Source organism: Pseudophryne corroboree, chromosome 2 (genome assembly GCF_028390025.1).
Source record: "Pseudophryne corroboree isolate aPseCor3 chromosome 2, aPseCor3.hap2, whole genome shotgun sequence".
Classification (NCBI taxonomy): Eukaryota; Metazoa; Chordata; class Amphibia; order Anura; family Myobatrachidae; genus Pseudophryne; species Pseudophryne corroboree.
Genome location: NC_086445.1, coordinates 239,394,761 through 239,420,676, shown reverse-complemented (window position 1 = coordinate 239,420,676; position 25,916 = coordinate 239,394,761). Strand labels below are relative to the sequence as shown.

Below are 25,916 nucleotides of genomic sequence, written 5' to 3'. Positions count from 1 at the left end.
CAAATAAGATGCATTTTCATAAAAAAAGGGGCCCAACGTTAGCATTGAGGCAAGATTTATGAGGACACATCTGCTTCCAAGCAGACGCAGAGGTCACAGTGTTAGAGGCAGTGTGAGTGCTGTGTGCATGTGAGTGGGTTGGTTGTGCAGTAGTGTTCGGAATATGTGTAAGGAGCATTATGTGTGTCATGTAAAAATGCATTAATAATGTGCAACATATGTGTATGGGGCACTGTGTCATTGTGTGTATAAGGGCATTAATAATGCGTTGCATATGTGTAACAGGGTACAACTGTATGTGTGTCATTCTGTGTAAAGGGGCACTAATAATGTGCAGCAAATGTGTAGGGGGCACTATGCATGTCATTATGTGTATAAGGGCATTAATAATGTGCGGCATATGTGTAAGGGACATTATGTGTAAAAGGGCATTAATAAAGGTTGTCATAATGTGTAAGGCGCATTATGTTTATAAGGACATTAATAATGTATCTCATATGTGTAAGGGGTATTACTGTGTGAACTTTATGTGTATAAATGCATTACTAATGTGTGGCATTATGTGTATAAGGTGCTCTACTATGAGGTGTTGCGTATAGAAAGGGCACTACTGTGTCGTCTAATGTGAATAAAGAGTGATAGGGTGTGGTGTAATGTGAATAAGGAGCAATTCAGTGTGATGTAATGTGAATAAGGGGCTCTACTGTGAGGAGTAACGTTTGTAAGGTAAAGTGATACTACTGTGGGACGTAATATGAATTATGGACACTATTGCATGATAAAATGTGAATAAAGTTGTAGTACTGTGTGGCGTAATTGGAATTGGGGTTACTATTGTGTGGCCATGCCCCTTGCCAGCAAAAACACACTCCTTTTTGGACTGTGTGCCAAATGTGCGAACTGTTCCTATTTAAAATATAGGGGGTACAAACCCCAAAATAAGGACTGCTATGGGTGAGGGGTGATGGTGCTGGGAAAGAGGTGCAAGGTCAGAGGCGGAACCAGCGATGGTGCTAGGGGGCACCAGACAAAATCTTGCCTAGGGCATCATATTGGCTAGGGCCGGCTCTGCACAGATGTAGCTGCTATGTGTTCTGCGTCCATCTCTGAATCAGGCCGCAGTTACAAGTGCACACCATAGAGCACAATATATTGTTTTAGAAAGCACACATACTGCATACCAGAAATACACACTCATTTACAGCGTGACTATATATATAGTTAATGATTTTACAAGGAATAGGTGACACCGCACCAGTCTATTGGTTGTCACAAATAATTAGTATAAACCAAAATTTCTCTTACGTCCTAGTGGATACTGGGGTCTTGTACTTTAGTGACATGGGGTATAGATCGGCTCCACTGGAGCCTGGCACTTTAAAACTTTTAGTGTGTGTGTATGTGTGTGCTGGCTCCTCCCCTCTATGCCCCTCATACCAGACTCAGTTTAGAAAAATGTGCCCAAGGAGTCGGATGTACTTCTCTGGAGCTCCAGAGATTTTTTCTTTAAATTTAATTTAGTTTTTATTTTCAGGTAGCTCTGCTTGGCAGACAGACTACCTGCTTCGTGGGACTTAGAGAGGGGACAGAACCAACCTCCTGAGGGTTAATTTTTCGTAATCCCAGCTGACAGGACATTGAGCTCCTGAGGTGCTGATCACTCATTGTCAGTATGTGTGCCCACGCCAGCAGCTAGCCGCCACCCTCTAACAGATGCCGAAGACCAGCTGCGGTGAGTGTTAGACCGGGGGCCCCGGTTAGCGGGTCCACGGTGCAGTTTGGCGGCATGTCACGCGGTGGTCATGGGCCCGGAGCTTCGTGCCCGCTGTGGACGAAACTGGCTCAGGGCTATTAGCCCTGCAGTGCCCACTGTCATCTTAGGCTTTGTGTGGACTGTTGAAGACATTTCTGATGTGTTTTACACTTGTGGCCAGTATAATCTTGTGAGGGACTGCGCGCCATTGCAAGGGGCAGGGCTTTCTGGAGCGGGACCAGCGGCGGGAAGGTGCTATATCCTGCTGCTGCGGATCATCAAGGCTGCATGCACGCTGCTCCTCCAGGACCCACACTGTTACAGACAGTTTAAACTAGTACCAGGGGGTCATAGTCAGGGGGGAGCACGCCAGCAGTAGCCCCGCTGCACTGATATTGCATACACTTATTTTCGCACATTGTGCTGCTGTGTTCTGTGTGCTGGGTCCGCTCCTCAGTGTCACTCCAAGGGCTCTCTAGGGTTTGTGTGGGGTGTTGGACAAGGGGGCTGTGTTGTGGTTTGCCTGCATAATGTCTGAGGACTTGGTTATGTGTGCTGCTGGTAATTCTACCCCGTCTTCAGCGGGGTCACTCATGTGTGAGCAATGTACCTTATCTCCTCAGGAGCCCAGCACACAGGCACCTGACTGGTTAGATAGCTTTAAGAGCATGATTCAAAATGTAAATTCTGAACTAGCTGCAGCTAAAAGAGACAGATGTTGAAACACTCCATTGATTGTGTGACTAAGGCAGCAGATTCCAGGATTCCCCTCTAGTGGCTTCCCATAAATGCTCACTGCCACAGGTTTTCCAGACTGATTCTGACTCTCATCAGCCAGATGTGGATGATGATGATATGGACGAGGACAGCTGGGGTGGAGGCTCTCATTTTTACTGTAAGGGAGTTCCTCTACATACCGGATCAGGAGGCAAAACCAGATGAGGAGTTATACTTTAATGTTAGACCCAAGATTTCAGCTACCTTTCCGGTGTCTAAAGAGTTAAACTCCCTGGCCAGGGAGGCCTGGTTAAACCCTGATAAAAAATGTAAGATTCCTCAGAGGTTTTTATCAACCTTCCCCTTCCAGCTGAGGATAGGAAGGTCTGGGAAAAACCCCCGTCGGTCGATACATCTGTATCCAGACTGTCTAAGAAATTGGTACTACCTGTCCCCGGGGCTATATCACTGAAGGAGCCAGCTGATCGTAAAATTGAGACAATGCTCAAGGCAATTTATATGGTTGCAGGTGCAGCACAGCGCCCCACAATAGTTTGTGGGTGGATCTCCAGGGCTGTAGTAAAGTGGTCTGATAATGTTATTGATGGTTTAGACTCTCTACCCCGGGATGAGGTAGTTACTCTGTTGCAACATAGACAAGATGCTTCAAATTTTATGAGCGAGGCTATTAAGGAGTTGTGTAAGATAAATGGCCGCACTACTGCTATGGCTGTCTCAGCATGCAGAGCTCTGTGGTTACGTCAATGGGCGGCGGACGCTGATTCCAAAAAGGGTGTAGAAAATCTTCCCTTTACCTGTGATGCCTTGCTTGGAGACAAATTAAATAAGTGGATCTCCCAAACAATGGCGGGTAAGTCTACCTATCTGCCATCGGCTGCGCCACCGTTCTTACACCGGACCCTCCTTGCAGTCCTTTCGTGTGGAAAGGGTCAGAGACAGGGGCCGAGGGGTCTCCACCACTTCCAGAGGAGCTCGTGGTAAGTCTGGCAAACCTGCACCTTCCATCTCCCTGGACCAGACCACCGGATCCCCTGCCGCTAAGCCTTCCGCGTAGGTGCTAGCCTTCAACACTTCGCCTACAGTGTGGGATCCTTTGGTGAGAGACCTCGATTCCCATGGATACTGGCTGGAATTTCACACACTCCCTCCTCTCAGGTTTTTCAAGTCAGGCTTACCAGCTTTACCCGCAGCAAAATTTACCTTACAAGGGGCTATTCAAAAACTTTTGCAGACAGGGGTGGTAGTTCCCGTACTTCCTCCATTACGCAACAGGGATTTCTACTCCAGACTTTTTGTTGTTCCTAAGCCAGACGGTTCGGTGCGCCCCATCTTGAATCTGAAGTCTCTCAACCCGTATCTGCGGATGTTCAAATTCCAGATGGAGTCTCTAAGGGTGGTGGTATCCGCTCTGGAGGAGGGGGAGTTCCTGGTGTCTCTGGATGTCAAGGATGCTTACCTACACATTCGCATGTGGTTCCCTCATCCGGCTTACCTCAGGTTCACCATCTTGGACGACCATTTCCAGCTTCAGGCCTTACCCTTTGAATTATCCACATCTCCAAGGGTCTTCACAAAGGTCATGGTGGAGATGATGCTGCAGCTGCGCATGATGGGTGTGAACATAGTCCCCTATTTGGAAGATCTCCTAATAAAGGCTGTGTCCAGGGAGCGTCTACTGCACAGCATCGATCTGCCTACTCTCGGATCATGGGTGGATCCTAAGTTTTCAGAAATCTCACCTGGAACCGACCCAACGTCTTCAGTTCCTGGGAATGATACTGATACTGGGTATCTCAAAAGATGTTTCTCCTGATGGACAAGGCCTTGACTATCCATTCTATGGTCCGCTCGGTACTCAGTCCTCGCAGGGTGTCTATACATCTTGCATCAAATTACTGGGCAAGATGGTGGCTGCTTATGAGGCAATCCAATACGGCAGGTTTCCTGCTCGACCGTTTCAGCTGGATCTGCTGAACAAATGGTCGGGTTCTCGCCTACATATGCATCAGGATGTGACCCAACTCCGAAAGCCCTGATTTCTCTATTAAGGTGGCTTCAAATTCCTCACCTGGTAGAGGAAGTTTCAATATCCACTTATGGATTCTACTGACAATGGATGCCAGCCTCCGGGGTTGGGGAGTGGTGACCCAAGGGGCCCAGTTCCAAGGGTTATGGTCAGTTCAGGAATTGGCTTTACCGAAAAACATCCTGGAACTCAGGGCAGTTTACAATGCTCTTCTACAAGCCTTCCATCTCCTGAAGGGTCAGGAGATCCAGGTTCAATAGGACAACGCCACGGCAGTGGTGTACATAAACCAACAAGGGGGAACAAGAAGCAGAATGGCGATGCGAGAGGTGTCAAAAATCCTCCTCTGGGCGGAGGCCAATGCAAGGGCAATCTCAGCCATATTCATTCCAAGAGTGAACAACTGGGAAGCAGACTTCCTCAGCAGGCACGACCCCAATCTGGGGGAATGGGGCCTACATCCCCAGGTGTTTCAACAGTTAATTCACCGGTGGGGCTGTCCGCAGATAGATCTGATGGCTTCTCGTCTCAACAAGAAGCTATGCCGTTACTGTTCCAGAATTAGGGATCCTCAGGCTGTAGCAGTGGATGCGCTGATGACGCTGTGGATGTACCAGTTTGTGTACCTGTTCCCTCCTCTACCGCTGATCCCAAGAGTGCTAAAAAGGCTAAGAAGGGAAAGCGTTCTGGAAATTCTAATTGCCCCGGATAGGGTTCGACGGGTGTGGTCCTCGGATCTCCTGGCCATGGCTCTGGAGGATCCCTAGCCTCTGCCACTCCAAGACAATCTTCAGCAAGGTTCGTTTGTCTATCCAGACTTACAGCGGCTACGTTTGACGGCTTGGAAGTTGAGAGGGAGATTCTAGCGAGAAAGGGTCTTCCCGTCCGGATTATTTCCACCATGGTCCAGGCCAGGAGGATGGTTACGTCAAAACATTATCATCGTATCTGGAAAAAGTATGTTTCGTGGTGTGAAAGTAAGAACGTTTCTCCCGTGGAATTTAGAATTGGTCGATTTCTACTTTTCCTGCAAGCGGGAATGGATATGGGCCTACGTTTAGGCTCCATCAAAGTCCAGATTTTGGCGCTCTCTATTTTCTTCCAGAAACAACTTGCCCTGTTGCCTGGAGTACAGACTTTCCTGAAGGGTGTTCTGCATATGCAACCGCCCTTTGTACCCCCCATGGCTCCGTGGGACCTCAATGTGGTTCTGTCTTTTCTCCAATCGGATTGGTTTGAACCCTTACATAGGGTGGAGTTAAAATTTCTCACCTGGAAGACGGTGATGTTATTGGCTTTGGCATCTGCCAGACGTGTCTCTGAATTAGGGGCCTTATCCTGTAAGAGTCCTTATTTGATTTTTCATGCAGACAGGGCAGAACTTAGGATCCGTTCTCAGTTTTTGCCGAAAGTGGTGTCAGTTTTTCATGTGAATCAGGCTATTGTGGTTCCGGTGTTGTCTGATGCTTCCGTTGGTCCTGAATCCTTGGATGTGTTCAGGGCTCTGAAGATTTATGTCAAAAGTACGGCCCATCATCGGAAATCTGACTTGCTGTTTATCCTTTATGATGCCTCCAAGATTGGTCGGCCTGCTTCTAAGCAATCTATTGCTCGTTGGCTCCGGTTGACCATTCAACAGGCCTATGTTTCAGCGGCTCTGCCTTTGCCAACGTCTATTCAGGCCCACTCGATGAGGTCGGTGGGCTCTTCCTGGGGGGGCTGCCCAGGGTGTATCGGCCCTACAGTTGTGCCGAGCTGCGACTTGGTCTGGTTCGAACACGTTTGTTAAATTCTGTCGGTTCAATACCTTGGCCAAGGATGACCTTCAGTTTGGTCAGGTGGTTTTACAGGGGTCTCAGCACTCTCCCACCCGTTTTGGAGCTTTGGGACTTCCCCATGGTACTAAAACACAAGACCCCAGTTTCCACTAGGACATAAGAGAAAATAGGAATTTGATACCTACCGTTAATTCCTTTACTCCTAGTCCGTAGTGGATACTGGGCGCCCGCCTCAGTGCTTCGTCCCTGCTTACCTGTGTAAGTATTTGGTTGGACCGGCGTTGTGGTCCCCTTATGTTGTTAGGATAGCTGTGCTATCCGGGTTATGCAGAAAAAGAGAAAAAATACCCTAAGGTAATTCTCTCCAGGCGCTGATAGGGGAGGTTCAACACAGCAGCTAGATAAAGAGGTTGGTCAGACCTCACACAATAATACAAGCAAATATAAATCAGCGCTAAGTGGTCATAAATGAGATGAGTAGGTCAATAATTGTACATGTTTAATTCATAATAAAATTCAATAAAACATCCATATGGAATCAATAAAATAAATGAAGAAAAACCCTTGAGAAGGGTATGGAACGTTACTTCCGATCACATTTATCTGAAAATGGAGGAAATAATAGGACCTGTCCCTATGGTATAGTCCCCTTCTAGGTCTGTATGGACCAAATTTGATAGTCTGAACTAGGAAATAGTTACCACAGGTGTGTCCAAGGGTTATTAAGCGGTTCAGCACTCCGCAAGATTGCAGTTCCTTGGTAGGGTGGAAACAAAGCAGTATCCTCAGTTCAGATGGTATGCCTCCAGCAAAGGTCCATGAGAATCAGTGGTGGGGACTTGGTTCAGGTCCTCAGGTCTCCAGATGGTACAAGTCCAAAAAGTGATCCAAGGGAGCAGCTTACACCAACGCGTTTCATTGTGTTCACACAACTTTTTCAAGGTGCTAACTTGACTGCAAACAAGGGTTTATATACCCAACCAATATGGCTTCTCATTTGCATAAGTGATTGACATTAACCGACTCATCTCATAATATGACCAAAAAATAACAGACATAAGTATGTAGGGTGAAGCCCATGTTCATAAATATAGTACATTTAATAAATAACTCCCAGATATCCAAAACAATCTCTTTATTTATGTGTATATTGGTCACATGACCATTTACAGATACCTAAACTGGGCTGTTGTATCTAAACCCCCGGAATGGCATCTGATTTATTTATCCTATTAAGCACTGACAGGTCTCCTGGTTATGGGGGGATCCAATCCACTTCTTACATTAACCAAGTGGGGATCCCCTCCCCCTCGCCTGTATTAGTGGCATTAGTGGATCAGATGACGCAAACGGATCCCATCCCGTCGCGTCATCAGTCCCCGCCTGGCCGCACGTAATCGCGCGGTCAGACCTGTAACGTCGCGTCATTCCCGTGCGCCCGAGTGCGCGTATCATGACGCGGCGTGTGTTTACCTCGGTTGCCGGGGCGACGCGTCACTACACGCGCCGTCTCGACCTGGCTGCATAACCCTCACAAACATTGTAGGTAGTCTCACATGATGACGGCTACGCAATCCCGCCAACCACCATGCCAACCACGATACTGACACTGTTTGCCATATACAATATGTGTATATTTTACATCAATTTAATTCACTTAGAGTACACTGTTCAGTGATCAATAGGGATTCCCATACTTTTCATAAAAAGTAAAAAAATATATATAATAAATAATAAATAATAATATATAAAAGAATAAAAAATTTTTATATAAAGATTAATAATAATAATGGTAAATAGCCCTTTGTTGCCTTACAAATTCTGAGATAGATCCAGAGAGATATGTACCACATGGTACTGATATATGAAGAATAAATCTCAAAAAGAAAAATACATAAGATCTTGCTTAGAGGCATATATATAGGTAATAAGAAACAAATCATGATGTATTCTAAGTATACTTGTATATTGATATGTTACCAGACCTATATATTCACAGTAGATGGCAACAGTAATGTGCTAAAAAACTGTTACCGTTAGGAGAGATGGGGCAGCAGTCTAGAAAAATATATATAATGATAGTACTAATGAGAGATGGTCATAGCACAGAGTTAAGTTCAACTGCTTCGTTTAATCCTTTTGGATATATGGTGTTCAATTTAAACATCCAGTACAGTTCTTGTTTACATAAAATTTTATACCGGTCCCCCCCTCTCTTCGTTGTGCCCACCTGTTCAATCGCTGTTAGATGGAGGGAGCTAGGATCCCCCTCATGGTGATCTCTAAAGTGTCTGGAGACGCTATGCGTGGAAATTTTCCTGACTATGTTACGGCGGTGTTCCATGAAGCGAGTCTTAATGCTTCTTGTGGTCCGCCCCACATATTTCTGATCACATTCACAAGAGAAGAGGTATATAATATAAGTTGAATCACAATTCATAAAACTAGTGAGTTCGTAATCCTCTCCATCTCTTACGTGGAGGTGTGTGGTTTTGCGAAACATATGTTTACAGGTGGTACACCTAGTAGCCCCGCATCGGAAGAAGCCTTTGGGTTTCTGCATCAACCAGGTGTTCCCCATAGTTTGTTGTGTGGTAACTTTTTTAATAAAGCTAGGAGCAAGGATATTTTTAAGTGATTTATTCTTTTTGAAAATGAATTTCGGCTTAGATGGTAGATGGCTTCTCAATAGATTGTCTTGATTCAAAATATTAAAGTTTTTACATACAATCTTTTTATTCTGCATACTTTCATTATTATATGTCGATATAAAAGCCAGGCCGTCTAATTCATCATTAAGATCTCTTTCCTTATTACACACTTTATTAGATCTAAGTAGGGTATCTCTGTCTAAATTCAAAACCTCTCTGACAGCCTTCTTTAATGGTGAGTAAGGGTAACCTCTTCCCAGTGGCGTAACTACTGCCCCCGCAGCCCTCGCGGTGGCTTGGGGGCGAGGGGCTGCGGGGGCGCCACTGACTTAGAACAGATTGACATGCGGACGAGCGTCCGCATGTCAATCTGCAGGTCTCCTTCCCTCCGCCGCTGTAAGGAGGGACATGGAGCGCACAGCGCGCGCCCCCCTGTGTCCCTCCCTGGCTCTCCGGCTGTCTAATACAGGAAGTGCCGTTCGTGAGCTCTGATTGGCTCACGAACTGGCACTTCCTTTATTAGACAGCCGGAAAGCCAGGAGGGACACAGGGGCGCGCTGTGCGCTCCGTGTCCCTCCAAAACAAAAAGGAGGGGGAGGGGAGCAGGCACTGTGGGGGACTATATGGCACTGGGGGCATATACCTGGCACTGTGGGGGACTATCTGGCACTGGGGACATATACCTGGCACTGTGGGGGACTATCTGGCACTGGGGGCATATACCTGGCACTGTGGGGGACTATCTGGCACTGGGGGCATATACCTGGCACTGTGGGGGAATATCTGGCACTGGGGGCATATACCTGGCACTGTGGGGGAATATCTGGCACTGGGGGCATATACCTGGCACTGTGGGGGACTATCTGGCACTGGGGGCATATACCTGGCACTGTGGGGGAATATCTGGCACTGGGGGCATATACCTGGCACTGTGGGGGACTATCTGGCACTGGGGGCATATATACGCATATACCTGGCACTGTGGGGGAATATCTGGCACTGGGGGCATATACCTGGCACAGTGGGGGAATATCTGGCACTGGGGGGAGCAGGCACTGAGGGGGCATATGTGGCACTGTGGGGGAATATCTGGCACTGGGGGCATATACCTGGCACTGTGGGGGAATATCTGGCACTGGGGGCATATGTGGCACTGGGAGCACAGCCCTAGCAACAAGCACTACCCCCTAGCAACGAGCATGACACCCAGTGCATGAAACCCCTGGCAACGAGCATGACACCCTGAGCATGAAAACCCCTGGCACCGTGCATGGAACAAAGAGCATGAAACCCCTGGCAACGAGCAGGTAATTTAAAAGTAATTAGAAGCCTTTCTGTAGAACTTAATGTGTAATGGGCATTACGGTGTGTGGCATAATGTATCACGGACATTGCGGTGTGTGTCATAATGTGTCAGGCATTACGGTGTGTTGTATACTATATCACGGGCATTGTGGTATAATGTCTCGGGGTCATTGCGGTGTGGCATAATGTATAACGGGCATTGCGGTATGTGTCATACTGTGTCACAGATACGGGGTGTAGCATAATGTATAACGGGCATTGCGATTCCTGTCACAATGTGTCGGGGGCATTACGGTGTGTGGCATAATGTGTCGGGGGCATTACAGTGTGTGCATATTGTGTCATGTGCATTGTTGTGTGTGGCATAATGGCTAAAGCCATTGCAGTATGTGGAATAATGTATACTGGGCATTACTATAAGGAGGAAAAATGACAAATAATGTAAGGGGCATGAATCAGGATTATTTTTCTTTCCTGTGGTGGCTAACGTCTGGGCATGCAGGTTGCAAAACTGGGGTATAAGGTAGTCTTTTCCTGCAATGCCACGCCCATTTGCGCGAAGCCACGCCCATTCCAATGAAGCCACACCCCTTTATGGCGGCGCGCGCCTATTTCTCCCTTTACTAGTGCCAATTATGGGGGGTATGGGGGGCGCCGAAGAATTTTTTGGCTTGGGGGAGAAAAATTTCTAGTTACGCCACTGCCTCTTCCACTAAACGCCTCTACCATAGAGTCGGCCTGTTCCAAGAATTTGTTTTTTTCTGTGCAGTTACGTCGTAGCCGCATAAACTGCCCCCTAGGAATATTCTCCTTCCAAGGGGGATAATGGGCGCTCCGGTAGTGCAGATAGGAGTGAGTATCAACCTCTTTGTTATAATTGGAGGTATATATTTTATTATCCCTGGCTTCTAGAGTTATATCCAGGAAGTTAATAGTGAAAGGGTGGAAGGAGTGAGTGAACCGAAGATTAAAGTGATTAGAATTCAAATTAGAAACAAATGATTGTGCTGATAGTGCATCCCCATCCCAAATTATAAAAAGATCGTCAATATATCGGCCATAGAGGACGAGGTTCGGGCCGTAGTCGCCACCCCACACATGGGTGTCCTCAAAGAGACCCATGTAGAGATTGGCATAGCTCGGCGTAAACCTCGTCCCCATGGCCGTGCCCATTACTTGTAAGTAAAACGTGTCCATGAACAAAAAATAGTTGTGCTGAAGAATAAAAGAAATAGCGTCTAACAAAAAGGCCCAGTGTCTCTCCGAAAGGTCACAATCAGTCCTTAATCTAGTTGCTATTGCATCCCGACCTAGGTCATGTGGGATGTTAGTTTAAAGACTCTGCACATCTAGAGTCAGAAATGCATATGTATCTTTCCACACAAAGGGGTATATTTACTAAAATTCGTATTTGTACCGATTTGGAGTGAGATTCATCACGAATGACATCGAATGTGTAATTGTGCAACTTTTTGAATTTTTTACGACTAATTTACTAAGCTGTCGTATTTTTCTTTTTCGTGATTTCCGATGTCGATGTCATTCGTAGTTTTGTAAGGTAGAATGCGGCCGATTTAGTGGTTTTGCGGCCGTGTTATGTGGTTTTTTTATGACTGCGTCACATTTTGGTTACGGCAGTGTTTGTCCGTTCACTGACGCGTTTTTTTCCTAAGTTTCGTTTTTGTCACTCGTCCGTGATTGGTTTGATTCGTGATGGAGGAGTGTCTGTGCACATTACTATAAAAACGCCCCAAACCGTCAGCACCTCGTGGGTTTAGCTAGTGGAGAGGTGAGAGGAAGGTGTGTTAGGAGTTGGAGAGTTGTTTGGAGTTTGTGGAGGATTTGAGGAGTTTTTTTGCGATTGTAGAGTGCTGTACTGTGTGTGTAAGTAGTCTTGTCTTACTTGTTGTGTAGTTATTTAAAAGTTTGTTTATTTTTTTGTCATTGTTTTTTATTTAACGTCTATTGTCATTGTTTGTGAGTGAGTGTGTGTGTGTGTGTGTGTGTGTGTGTGTGTTTTGATGTGTGGTGTGTGGTGTGTAGTGGTAGTGAGGAGTGTGTTTATTGTTTTTTTTTCTCAGTGTTATTTGTTGTTTGTCCTGATTATGTCCCAGTCAGAGGTGAGTGAGGTGGAGGAGGTGAGTGAGAGGGAGGAGGTGAGTGAGGTGGAGGAGGTGAGTGAGAGAGAGGAGGTGAGTGAGAGGGAGGAGGTTAGTGAGGTGGAGTAGGTTAGTGAGGAGGAGGGGGTGGCTGCTGCTGCGGCCTCCAGTGATAGTGATGGTGTTGTGGCTCCGCAGCCACGCACCACTACAAAGACTGGTCGCAATGTCAAATTTAGCTATGCTGAAAATATGGCTTTGGTGCGGGAGCTGATGAGGCATCATCGGCAGTTGTTTGGCCATGATGCTGCAAAGGTGTCGTCACGCAGGAAGAGTGTTCTGTGGGGGAAGGTCATTGCGGCTGTGAATAGTGAGGGTGTGGTGAGGCGGACCGAGGACACGTGCCGTAAGCGTTTTTACGATATAAAGCGCCGTGTCAGGGCGAAGATGGCCAAGGAGGCTAAATTGGCCCGCCAAACCGGGGGTGTACCCCCCTTCCGTGCATCTTACCGCGATTGGGAGGAGCCTGTGCGTGCACTCATTCCGCAAAAAGTGGTTGGTGGCACTTATGTCCGGGATTCGGATCGGCCAAGGCAGGATGGTGAGTTATTTCTGTTTTTTTTTAAACAATTTAAGCATGTGTGCTTTGTCCTTAGTTGTCTGAAATGTCTTCTAGCTAATTGTGGTTGTCAGTTTGTTCATTCTTCTAATGTGTTGGTGATGTAGTGCAGGCCTGGCCAACCTGTGGCTCTCCAGCTGTTGTGAAACTACAAGTCCCATCATGCCTTGCCACAGTTTTGCTATTAGGGAATGATAAGACTGTGGCAGGGCATGCTGGGATGTGTAGTTTCACTACATCTGGAGAGCCACAGGTTGGCCAGGCCTGATGTACTGATTTTTTTTTTTTTTTTTTAAATATTACTGGTTGCCTTGGAGTTTTTCTGGTGTTGTAACTCAAAAGTAAATGTTTGTAGGTGTGTTGTAATGATTTTATATTTTTACATTGTAAACAAAGGTTTTTTGTAAATACATTTCATCACATTTATGATTATTGTGTGTTGTTATGGGTTGCCCTTTGTTGGCTTGATGTGTTTTTGATTGCATATTTGGTTGTGATGTTTCCAATTTTTACAAGATATTTTGGACTAGTGTTTTATTATTATTATTATCCCAAATTGGGTCCTTAGCGTGCAATATTGTGGTTGTGTCAAGCTACAACGTTTTGTTTTTAAGTAGTATAATTGTTTGCATTATGCGCCTTTGATTTTTTTTTATTTTTCAAAATTTATGCTAATTTAAAGAATACGCAACCAATGACGTCAGGCAGAAAAGCATAAGCATCGTTTAGTTTAATTCTCATCAGGTACCACATATGTTTACATCACAATAAGGAATTTGCAAAAACATATCACCAAAATAGTATGTTCATAAGGACATTCTTCATATTTCTACAGTACGCCAGAGAAGCAGCACAGCCAGGCCACAGCCAACACTGCCGAGAGATGCAGATGGTGGCAATGCCGGTAAGATTTAACTGTATACATATATTCTGCAAACACATTGAGACACAAAATGTTAATGTTTATCTTATCACACAGGTTCTTCTTCAGCAAATCCACCAACACTAAGGCGCCCATCACAGGGCTCGGTTACTGTGGCAACGAGGCCACCCAAGAGACGCCGTCTTGAGGCTCCAGCACCAGCATCACCACCCCAACGGCGCATCTCCGCAGTGTCGGCCGTGCCACCACTAGTTCTATTGGCCAGCCCCCAAAGTGAGGATCCACAATCCCCGCAGTTGTCTGGTGAGTAAACATAACAATTACGTGTAAATAAGTAAACAAACAGTGTTGTTGATTTATTAACCTGGAGAAGGCATAAGGAAGTTAAAAAACACTGATATGTGCAAGGTGATAAAGGCAGCAGTACAAAACAAACACAACTGTTAATGTACATATTGGATCTGTTTGCCTTGTGCATTTCTCACCTTGCACATACCACTGGTTTTTCACTTCCTTATGCCTTCTCCAGGTTTATACATCTGCCCCACTGTTAGTACATCGAAAATTATAATACACTAATGACCAGTCATCCTTGCAATAATCAACAACAACAACAACCAGATGGTGTTAAGGTATTTTTAGATGGATTGTCAGATGGGATGTTGGCCATATCAACATTTTTTTGACACAAAATTTTTGAAGTAAAAAAACCCAGAAATGTTAAGTCTCATCCAATTGTTTTGCATGGCCAACAACACCACTTCTAAACATAGGGCACCTTAATACTTTTTCATCCATTGTTAATGTGTACATTTTAGGCCACTATATTTTTTTTAGTTTTTGGCAAACCACTGACTGCCTTGAACAATGTATGAGTGTATTGGCCAACACATTTATTGTATTGTGTGTGTTGTTCCAAAGGAAGCTTCATACCCAATATGTAAATGTAGTACTTTGTATTTGTTAGAGTTCTTCGTGTTTAAACATTAATTATGGCTCAGAATCCTACTATACCCCCCCAAAAAAAACAAATGAGTAGTGAACGTTAGAAGCCACATATTTATAAAAAAAGGTGAGCTACATAGTTAAGTTTATGCCACAATCTATTTAGCAATTACAACATTAATATTAAGAAGTAATGCATGTTGAGGTAAAGCTATAGTAAGACCAATGCTATATATTTACTAAATAGTGGCTATCTTCAACCCCATACAGACCCAGGCATCCTCACCGAGGATGCCCAGCAGGAATGTGACCAGGAGACCTTCACACTCCACCTGCAGCCCATCGATCCGACTCAGACAACCACGCCGCAGGACATACCCCAACCACCCCAAACATCCCACAGCCCCCAGTTGAGCACAACACAAGTTGACACATAAATGGGCCCTGAGTTTTGGAGCCGTTGGTCGTCACAACAGGCGCAATACTGCGCAAGCCTCAACACCCGCAGCCAATACCTGTCAAGTCTGCCCCATCATTTGCCTAGACTGAGTCGCAACTCAGGCAGACTTATAGTGCAGGTGGGCCGAATTGCGAACTCCGTGGAACAGATGAGGGCAGACAACACCCAAATGCAGTCAAACCTCCAACGCATCTTGGATGATCAGCAGCGGCAGCAACAATCACTTATACAGATCATACAACACAATCAAATGATCAACGACAACCTCTCACGCATGATAGCTAACAACACTGCCGCTAACACTCAGCTCACAGCAAGCTTGAACAATCTAAGCCAAAGCCTTAGTGTGTTGGCATCACACCATGCCACATCTAGTTCTGGGACAATGACACCAAGCCACACCCCAGTTCATTCCCCAGTCTGACGCTCAAGTCGAACCCGCACCAACGAGCCAGCACAATCCTCGGCACCCAGCACACAAAGAAAAAAACATTAATAATGTTCGGTCAGAATATATTGACCATTACAGTGTTTTTTATTTTAGATTGGTCGCAAAAAGTAGTGTGTTAAAATTAATAAATTGTGAACACGCAATATGTGTATTGTTTAATTAGCTCCACAAACCACATGCACATTAGTGTCTTGGGCCAGATGTGGATTGTTAGAAATATATTGCCTGCCCCTAGGTGTACTCAACTCAACATGTGTGTAAGCTATGTCACCCAGCACATTGTCCATGGCCGCAAGATTAGATAAAGCTACCCTGACTGCATAACACTGCGACTCCTGGGTAGGGAAGCAGAGAGAGGCATCTATGTAGCCATCCAAGACATCCAAAACCTGAGTGGCCCTTCAAAAATTAAAGGTGAGTGTCATGACCTGTAATCAATACAATACTGTTTTCTATCACATTACAGAAGCTCCACTTAGACATAGACGTGTATGTATGTTTTAACTCACCTGAATTAAATATTTTTAAAAGGTGGCCTGTGAGATACTAATTACATTGCCAGTCACAGGCTGGAAGCTGCCGGTAGCCATAAAGTGCAACACAGGCAGGAGTTTGGACAGGCCTGAGACAGAGCGAGAGCGTACGGTCTCAGGGTCTAGGGTCAGTTTGACAAGGTCATACAGAGGGAAAAAAATAATTACATTTAGTCTGAGCATCTGTATAACATGGTCATCAGCAATTTTGTTATCGTTTAAAGTCCGGAAAAAAAAACAAGCCATGGCCAGCCTATGCGGAACATGTACAACCTGCTTACCCTGTTGATTTTCCTGGCCAGGGTTTATTGTAGCCTCATGGAGCAGTGTCAGGTATCCCCCAGCAAACAAGACAGCAGTACTACACACAGTAGCAGCCATTTCAGATTGAGAGTGGTGAAAAATGTGCTTGGGCCCCTTTTAAAGGTCCAAAAAGTCAGGTGTGACTAATGTAGAATTGACAACACATGTAAACACGCTTCTCAAAAGCAGGTCTACTTTTTTTTTTAGGCTTTTTGTACGATTAGTAATTTTTTGCGGCCACAAATCCATTTTCACGGTTGAGATTTCAAAGACGAATGCTTAGTAAATGACCGAGTTCTAGATCTAAACAGCCGCTTTTGACCGAAGGTGTATTCATTCATATTTTTACTACACAGCCGTAATAAAAATACGAATGCCCTCATCACTGCCGTGATTTGAGTTTAGTAAATTCCCGAGATGACACTTTGAAGAAAAAACACCATCTCGGTCAAAATCATGAGATTAGTAAATTTCCCTAAAAGTCCTGTAAAAGTTGTAAAAAATGAGTGGTATCTTTAATATGAGACCTTAAGGTAGAGACACGGGGTTGAAGGAAAGAGTCAACATAAAAGGACAGATTTGAGGACAAAGAACCTATACCAGATATAATGGGATGCCCAGGTGGTGAACTAAGTGACTTGTGTACTTTAGGGAGCTGATAGTAAATCGGAACTGTGGGGTGCTTAATAAACAAAAAATTGAATTCCTCCCTGGATATAACTTCGTCGACCAGGGCATCATCTAGTAAGTTATGTAGCTGTCTCAAATATTGAGATGTGGGATCAGAGTCCAAAGGTTTATAAAATTCAATATTCGTCAATTGTCTATATGCCTCAGCAATATACTCCTCTCTGTCCTGCACCACCAGACCGCCCCCCTTGTCCGCTTCTCTAAAGACTAGGGAAGTATCCTTAGTAAGATCCCGCAAGGCTTTCCTCTCCCATTTAGTGAGGTTAGTATTGGTTTTCCTGTTATTCCTTTGGTTCTTTTGTTGACATAAATTCCTAAAGTCCTCTAGTGTAGTTTTATAAAAGCACTCAACCATGGGCTCTTATATGTGAGGGGATAGAACTCAGATTTGCGCTTAAAGTCACCCCTTTTGATATCAAATACTTTTTTTGTATTTGCTGCTCCAGAACTGGAGTTATCATCCAGGAGGGTCTGTAAGATTTCAAGAGCTAAATCATCTCCTGAATCAAGGGTGATAGCTATTCCCTCTTCTTTATGTTGTTGCAAATTACGTTGTATGAAGTAACGTTTCCTACATAAAGTACGGACAAATCTGTTCAATTCAACGAACAGATTGAATATATTGGGGGTACTCATGGGCGCAAATTTGAGTCTCTTAGCTAAAAGGGATTTCTCACTGGTGGTAAACTGTTTACTCGAGAGATTAAAGACATTAGTGGGATTAGAAGCAGCCTGGTCTGTTAATCCCACCCCCTTGGTTGTCTTCTTTTCCCCCCCCTCTGCACCATCTATACTTCGGGGTCTTCCTCTTTTTGGTGTCTTTTTTCCCCACTCTGTTCTTACAGGGGGCCCATATCGTCTTTCGTGTCTTTTTTCTAAAAAAAAACCTCAGAGTTCTTTTGAGAATCATAGTGGGAATCCGGTCTCAGTTCCCTGGGTCTTGCTCCCAACTCTATCAATTGGTCGCCACCTATTTGTGTCAGTCCATCTGTTCTACCTCTATCCGGTTTGTCAGGGGAAAGTATCTTTTTGTCAGGGGAAAGTATCTTTTTCTCCCTTCTTCCCCATTCTTGTCTGTACTGATGTCTCTTTGGGATCTCTCCCTGTCTCCACCTCCTGTTAGAGGGGGATTTTTCAGATGGATAGGTTCTGGATTTGATTCTCTCTCTATTTTTATTCCTATAACTCCTCACTTGTCCAGTGTTGTAATCTTCAAGATCCCTCTGGAATTTTTTACACTTATTATCTACAACTGTTTGTTCGAATTTAGTCATCCTCTCCATCACTAGCATATCCCTCTCCTTATATTCCTTTGTATTGTTCTGAGGTTCTAGTTTATCTTTAAGAGACGCTATTTCTATTTTTTAGCTTTTTGGTTCCTATAGGCTCATAGAGCACTTATCTAGTGCTTTCTCCCATTTCTCTTCAAACTCTCTATCACCATTGAATATAGAGGGCTTGAAGAGCTTGAAGCCCCTCAGAATCATGTTTTTATCAATATATTTCTGTAAATTAATGCCATCAAGCCAATGTTTTGTCTCTGATCTCATTAAATCCTCTAATTTATAGAACTAATTTTTCAACAAGTTGGTTTTGGATTCAGAATTTAATTCTGTGGGATCATCCCATTTTTTAAGAAAATCAATCCTTCTACTATGTCTGTTATTAAAAGTGGAGAAGCTCCCCATTCCTGCAGCCCAGAGTGAGACTATGTGAAATGCAGAAAAAGAGAAAAAATACCCTAAGGTAATTCTCTCCAGGCGCTGATAGGGGAGGTTCAACACAGCAGCTAGATAAAGAGGTTGGTCAGACCTCACACAATAATACAAGCAAATATAAATCACCGCTAAGAGGTCATAAATGAGATGAGTAGGTCAATAATTGTACATGTTTAATTCATAATAAAATTCAATAAAACATCCATATGGAATCAATAAAATAAATGAAGAAAAACCCTTGAGAAGGGTATGGAACGTAACTCCCGATCACATTTATCTGAAAATGGAGGAAATAATAGGACCTGTTCCTATGGTATAGTCCCCTTTTAGGTCTGTATGGACCAAATTTGATAGTCTGAACTAGGCAATAGTTACCACAGGTGTGTCCAAGGGTTATTAAGCGGTTCAGCACTCCGCAAGATTGCAGTTCCTTGGTAGGGTGGAAACAAAGCAGTATCCTCAGTTCAGATGGTATGCCTCCAGCAAAGGTCCATGAGAATCAGTGGTGGGGACTTGGTTCAGGTCCTCAGGTCTCCAGATGGTACAAGTCCAAAAAGTGATCCAAGGGAGCAGCTTACACCAACGCGTTTTCGTTCATTTATTTTATTGATTCCATATGGATGTTTTATTGAATTTTATTATGAATTAAACATGTACAATTATTGACCTACTCATCTCATTTATGACCACTTAGCGCTGATTTATATTTGCTTGTGCTATCCGGGTTAGGTTGGTGTTGCTACCCTCTGTTCTGGTTAGCGCCCTCCTTACTTTCATGGTTGTGTGTTGGCTTGTAGCCTCACCGCAGTTGTATTGTTCTTCTCTCATTGTATGTCCGTCTCCTCCGGCACAGTTTTCCTAGACTGAGTCTGGTAGGAGGGGCATAGAGGGGAGGAGCCAGCACACACATACACACACTAAATGTTTTAAAGTGCCAGGCTCCAGTGGACCCAATCTATACCGCATGGTACTAAAGTACAAGACCCCAGTATCCACTACAGGCTAGGAGAAAAGAAATTACTGGTAGGTATCAAATTCCTATTTTATCTGTCACAGGGGAGTCTCCTAGATACTGTTGATTTGGTGGTGCATCCAGACTCAGTGGGTATGTCAAGTTTAATAAGTGTAAAAGGAAAGAAGACTCTTGTTGGGTGCACTCTTGGGAAAAAACGTAATATAGCAAGATTAGAGTAACTAAAAGTAAATTTTTATTAAATATTCATTAAAAAGAGAAGCTATAGCCGGGTGTATACAAAACAAACAAAACAATAACAAAAACAAACGTTAAACGTTAAAATGCAAGTAACTTAAGGAGCATACGACCACCTTAAATAGGTACGATCCATCTGTCCCTTGGACCTGCAAAATAATTATTTTAAAAGAACTCACTATAAATCAAATGTGGACCAAATAATAGGTCAATTCACAGGGACTCTTGTGTATTTTTCGGAATAATGATAATAATCATAGAGATATGGGCTCACAACGACCCTAATGTAACAAATGCATAAAAAGCTGTTCTCATTCAAGGAACTGAAAGAATGTCCACATGGTAATGGTCTGATTGATATGACAACGGCCCTCATTCCTAGTTGATCGCTCGCTAGCTGCTTTTAGCAGCATTGCACACGCTAGGCCGCCGCCCTCTGGGAGTGTATCTTAGATTAGCAGAATAGCGAACAAAAGATTAGCAGAACTGCTACTAAATAATTAGCTGCAGTTTCTGAGTAGCTCCAGACCTACTCCTAGACTGCGATCACCTCAGTCCGTTTAGTTCCTGGTTTGACGTCACAAACACGCCCTGCGTTCGGCCAGCCACTCCTGCATTTTTACCTGGCATGCCTGCGTTTTTTAGCACACTCCCTGAAAACAGCCAGTTTCCGCCCAGAAACACCAACTTCCTGTCATTCACACTACGATCACTCGAGCGATGAAAAAACGTCGCTCAAGCTTGTGTAAATCTACAAATTTTTGTGTGAAAGTACTTAGCGCATGTGCGCTGCGTACCATGCGCATGCGCATTTTTGTCGTTTTCTTTCTTAATCGCTGCACTGCGAAAATCGGCAGCGAGCGATCAACTCGGAATGAGGGCCAATATTAAGTAAAAGTAAATGAAAAGACAGAAAAGTGGTGATTCTGCTGTCGGCGTTAGGCACAGAGTAAGTTACTTAGGGGGTCATTCATAGTTGATCGCTAGCTGTCGTTGTTCGCAGCGCAGCGATCAGGCTAAAAATCGGCATTTCTGCGCATGCGTATGCACCGCAATGCGCAGTGCGACGTACGGGTACAAAGTCCTTTGTGGTTTTGCGCAGGTTTTAGAGAAGCTTTCAGTCGCACGGCAGAACGCAGGAAGATTGACATGAACTGGGCGTTTCTGGGTGGCAACCGACCGTTTTCAGGGAGTGCTTAGAAAAATAGAGGCGTGTCGGGGAAAACGCAGGCAAACGCTGGGCGGGTGTGTGACGTCAAAAGCCGTCCCTCCGTTGTTAGAATCAACACACAAGACGAGTAACTACAGGGCTAGTCATGTTTTGCACAAAATGATTTTGCAGGTGTTCTGCTGCACAAGCATTTGCACTTCTGCAAAGCGAAAATACACTTCCCGGTGGGCGGTAACAATGCATTTGCATGGCTGCTAAAAGTAGCTAGCGAGTGATCAACTCGGAATGACCCCCTTAGTCTAGCTCTACTAAACGTGGTATTCCCAGGAGGTCTCCCATCCAAGTACTGACCAAGCCCGACACTGCTTAGCTTCCAAGATCGGACGGTATTGGGCGTATACAGCGTGGTATGATAGTAGACCAATAAAATACAACTCAGGCATCACTGATGAGAGTGCACCCCAAAAGTGGCCCAGCCAGAGCAATCCAAGGAAAAAGAACAAACGGCTGCGCTGAATATCAGGAACGGAACATAATGTACAGAGAGCCAACGTAAAAAATAACAATGTTTATTAATAAAACATATAAAAAGATTAATTATCAAATAACCGGTGAATAATATATATAAATATATATAAGAACAATCACTAGACGTGGACTAGTGGTATATTGTAATAACTCAGCTTATTGGGGTGAAAAGTTCCGTGATTCACTTGTTAGATAATTGATAAATACCAGGTGTGTTGGTAGGATCCTAATGAATTAAAAGTCCCTCAGTTGAAAATGATATTCAATACCTTTCCAAAATGGGCTGGTAAGAGCCGAGCGTCCTCGGCTTCAATGTCCTGCAATGCCCATATACGCTGTGCAGCGGAAAGGAATGGACCGTCTCTCTCACAACCCGGTCGTGGCGGCGTGTGCGCTGAAGCCGCTGATGTCGGATGCTGTAGGCGGAGGGTGCAGCGGGGACCAAGGAACACCTGGAAGATTTCACCTGAGCTGAGTGTGGATAGGGGCGGGTCCTGACGCGTTTCGTCACGTTCACGTGACTTTCTCAAAGGTAGATACCTGCCTCCTAGATCATCCGGTATTTAAAGGCTGAGTTGATTAGTGTGGACAGGTGAATGTCATCAGCAATGTTAAAAGCAATAAAAATGCATAAAACGAAGGCTCTCATGTACTAACACATAACATTATATATAGTTGGCAGAAATGACTAGAGAAAGATACATTTATAATAGACTTATTGGTGTCAGAGAAAGGTGTAAATTTAATGTGGTTATACTTTATATTGTAGTAAATAGTGAGCCATTGCAGATCATGGTTTCAGTTCAGGTGTCATGACAGGTGTATTGATTCACCACAAATTAGATCACCTAATAGCTTCACCTATAATGAGTAGCAGACATTTATCACAAGGTTCACTGGACAAATGTTATTATCCGTGTATATACTAGTGGTGCCGTTTTAGGTTAAGAGAAGTTTAATCAAAGGGAAAAAAAGTATATCTATTTATATAAATCACCTCTGCATATGTTCCGTTCCTGATATTCAGCGCAGCCGTTTGTTCTTTTTCTATGCTATCACCACAATACTACACATAGTATTCCGGCAAGCGCAGACTATCAGGAACATAAAATTGTGATTATTTAATTCTATGAAACACGTATTGGTTTTCACTTTTTATTTTGATGATTAGGCGCTCGTTTGTTGCAGTTTTTTGTTTTGGTCTTCTATTGTAGATATCTGTGGATATCCTGCTAGCTGCCCTATCATCCATTGTTTTCTCTTATCTTTGAATCGGTATTTAATAAATCCTAGATAATAATAGTTAGTGTTGATTATGGCAGATCTGACTTGTTTATCTGAATGTGCTAGGAGGAGACGGTGTTATGAGGCTAATTTCAATGAAGATCCCACAATCACCTCCCCCTCTGTAACTCAGAATGATTATGAGAAGGAATTCAACATTCTCTTTTATAAACTGGAGGATCTGATGAAAACTGAAACCCGCCACTGGTGGGATATGATTACATTACAGAAATACATTAAGAATAAAAAAATCCCCAGAGGTCTGAGGATATTCAAAACGTTATCCTTTGTGGATGATCCCTCATTAAAAACCAAATGGGACTCCTTATTAGATGACTGTTCCTATTCACTAATGGAACTTCTGATTAATTATCGCAGAGAGAAGACCCTCATACTATCGCAGGAAATTGAGGAAACAAGGAAACGTTTAAGTATATATTCTGATCATCCTCAATTTCAACATAATGACTCCAAATTAAATCATAAAATTGAGTTATATGAGAAGGAGGTGATAGATGGGAAAAATAGGAAATTTACGAGAGACACTGAGGACTACAATCTGGACAAAGTCCGGAGTTTTAATAAGAGAACTCATTCTTTTATTAGGGGGAGATCCAGGAGCTTTTCAAATCAAAGATTGAAAAGAGATAGGAGTTATCATAATAACTTTAAAAATAATGCTAAGAAAGGGTTAAACCCAACTCAGCAGTATCAGACAGATAAATACTCATACCCTCCAAATATCAATAGACAGGATCCTGGACAGATCCCTTCTAGTAATATGTCCGGGACAGATCCCTCAGTGAGACCAAAGAACACTACACACATCAATCCCTCCTGTGAAACCAGTCTCCCTAACTCTAGTAATTTTTTAGAGAGGGATCAGAGGATTCTAAAACAAAAACTCCCATATCATATGCACAATCATTACGACATATTAAGAATAGACTCCCCAAAAAGACCAAGGGAAGAAGGCAGAGAGGATGCAGAGGAGGCAGGAGGTTACAAAGAAAAAAAGCGAGACATGAGACTATAAATCAGACCAATATCTATAATTTGTCCTCCACCCACATTTCTCCAGCAGAGTCTACACTTTTAGCTAAGGGCCTTAAATTTGCCCCTTCTAAACCACCTACATTTTTTAATTTATTTGTGGAACTCAATACCTATACACGCACTTTAGCACGCAAAAGGTACTTTGCAACTAAGAATTTGACTAAACGTAAACTTGATGGCACACCGATTCTGTTAGATGATCAAGATAGAGTAGGCATAGATATGCTGGAATCCCTACTTCTTGAAAACAATACTGTAGATTCTGGGGTACAGATCTATAATCAAAGTCGTACCAATGAACGTAATCTTAAATTTAGAAATAAATCGCAATTCTACCCACTACATTATAGGAGCCCAGCCATTGATATATTCTACAAGAAAACATTGGATGACTTTAATAGTCTATGTAAGAAAGAATCAAAAAGATTCAAATATAGACATAATCTAACAGTTCAGGAGAGATTGGCTTTACAAAAACTTGCCAATGATCCCTCCCTTGTCATTAAGTCGGCAGACAAGGGAGGAGGCATTGTCATTCAAAACACTGAGGATTATCTGACAGAGGCTTTCAGACAACTTAATGATAGGAATACATATGTCAAATTATCATCCAATCCTGCACATGATTTTCATAGATCACTAACTATTATAGTTAAAGATGCCTTGGATAAAGGCATCATATCCAAGGAAGAATTTAGATATTTGATTCCCACACACCCTGTCACTCCCACTTATTATCATTTACCCAAAATTCACAAATCCCTCACTGCACCCCCTGGTCGGCCAATTATTTCTGGTGTTGGGTCCCTCACTTCTAATTTATCACACTTTGTTGATTATTTTTTACAGCCACTCGCCTCCTCTTTACGCTCTCACATCAGGGATACTACATGTTTTCTAAATGATATTTCAAACATTAATTGGAAAAGCTCCTATTTCTTTATGACCTGCGATGTGCAGGCATTATACTCTAATATTCCGCATAAGAGAGGTCTATCTACGATAGCAGAATCTCTCTCTAAAACTAGTACGATTGATTCAGAGTTACAAAAATTCATACTGGACTCAATCAATTTTATATTATCTCACAATTTTTTTGTATTTAATAAGGAATATTATTTACAGATACTTGGGACGGCCATGGGGACGAGGTTCGCGCCGAGCTTCGCTAACCTATACATGGGTGCCTTCGAGGAGGAGCATGTGTGGGGGCGGAGCTGCGGCGCGGACCTCGTCTACTATGGCCGTTACATAGATGACATGTTTTTTATCTTTGATGGTGACATATCCTCATCTTCTGATCTCATCACTTCTTTGAATAACAACAGTTATAATTTAATTTTCACTGGTACTGCGCACCAATCATCCATCACTTTTTTGGATATTTCACTTGATATTATTGAGGGCAAAATATCCACAAAAACGTTTCGCAAGGAGGTAGACACTTTAAACTTTATCCATTATAGTAGTTCACACCACAAATCATGGTTGAACAATGTCCCTTATGGACAATTTAGACGCATAAAACGTAATTGCAGCAATAGAGTTGACTTTCAATTACAAGCGGATGAATTATCTAAATCCTTCTATAATCGTGGCTATCCAGCAAGATTGATTGAAACAGCACGGGAGAGAACGGATGCTTTAGATAGAAGGGATCTTCTGAAAACAAAAACCCACATATGTAAATTTGCACAAGACCAGCCACATTTCAT

At 43.6% G+C, this 25,916-nt stretch overlaps 1 protein-coding gene, 1 long non-coding RNA gene and 1 pseudogene across 7 annotated transcripts in view; 1 reads left to right on the top strand and 2 right to left on the bottom strand.

Moving 5' to 3' along the window:
* Positions 1-14,150, top strand: part of LOC135012582 (uncharacterized) — a 101,695-nt gene extending 87,545 nt beyond the window's left edge. Inside the window, exons 3-4 of the long non-coding RNA XR_010211530.1 lie at positions 13,805-13,873; positions 13,949-14,150. This is a non-coding gene — a long non-coding RNA (uncharacterized LOC135012582). The remainder of the gene's footprint in view (positions 1-13,804; positions 13,874-13,948) is intronic.
* The window catches only part of GLS2 (glutaminase 2), a 285,083-nt gene that overhangs the window by 166,484 nt on the left and 92,683 nt on the right, over positions 1-25,916 (bottom strand). The window lies entirely within an intron of this gene.
* Positions 21,636-21,754, bottom strand: LOC135052656 (5S ribosomal RNA; annotated as a pseudogene).